General features: G+C 22.8%; 2 protein-coding genes across 2 annotated transcripts in view; one reads left to right on the top strand and one right to left on the bottom strand.

Annotated features, from left to right (window-relative positions):
• Nucleotides 1–254, top strand: part of LOC116852154 (acetylcholinesterase-like) — a 59883-nt gene that overhangs the window by 6714 nt on the left and 52915 nt on the right. The gene's annotated exons all lie outside the window — the stretch shown is intronic.
• Nucleotides 1–254, bottom strand: part of LOC116852158 — a 6773-nt gene that overhangs the window by 3924 nt on the left and 2595 nt on the right. The gene's annotated exons all lie outside the window — the stretch shown is intronic.

The raw sequence follows: 254 nt of genomic DNA, 5'->3' as shown, positions 1-254 counted from the left end.
TTTTCTAAAATTTGTGATGAGTGTATTTGAAGTTTATTTTATAAAAAAAAATATATTCTTTGTAAAAAATAAATGTTATTTAAGAAAAAGAAGGAAAATAAAGTAGCTTTTAGTCTTGAAAAAATAATACATTTTCGACAATAGATTCGGTCAAGAGGTGGGCCGTTTGGACATAAGTAGGACGGGAGTACAAGCAAAATCGTTAATACTTGTGTAAAAAAAAAAAAAAAAAATATATATATATATATATATAT

This window comes from Odontomachus brunneus, unplaced genomic scaffold (assembly GCF_010583005.1).
Source record: "Odontomachus brunneus isolate Ranch 3 - 2012 unplaced genomic scaffold, Obru_v1 Obru_scaffold_203, whole genome shotgun sequence".
Taxonomy (NCBI): Eukaryota; Metazoa; Arthropoda; class Insecta; order Hymenoptera; family Formicidae; genus Odontomachus; species Odontomachus brunneus.
Note: the sequence above shows the minus strand (reverse complement) of the source record. Positions and strands in the feature narration are given on the sequence as shown.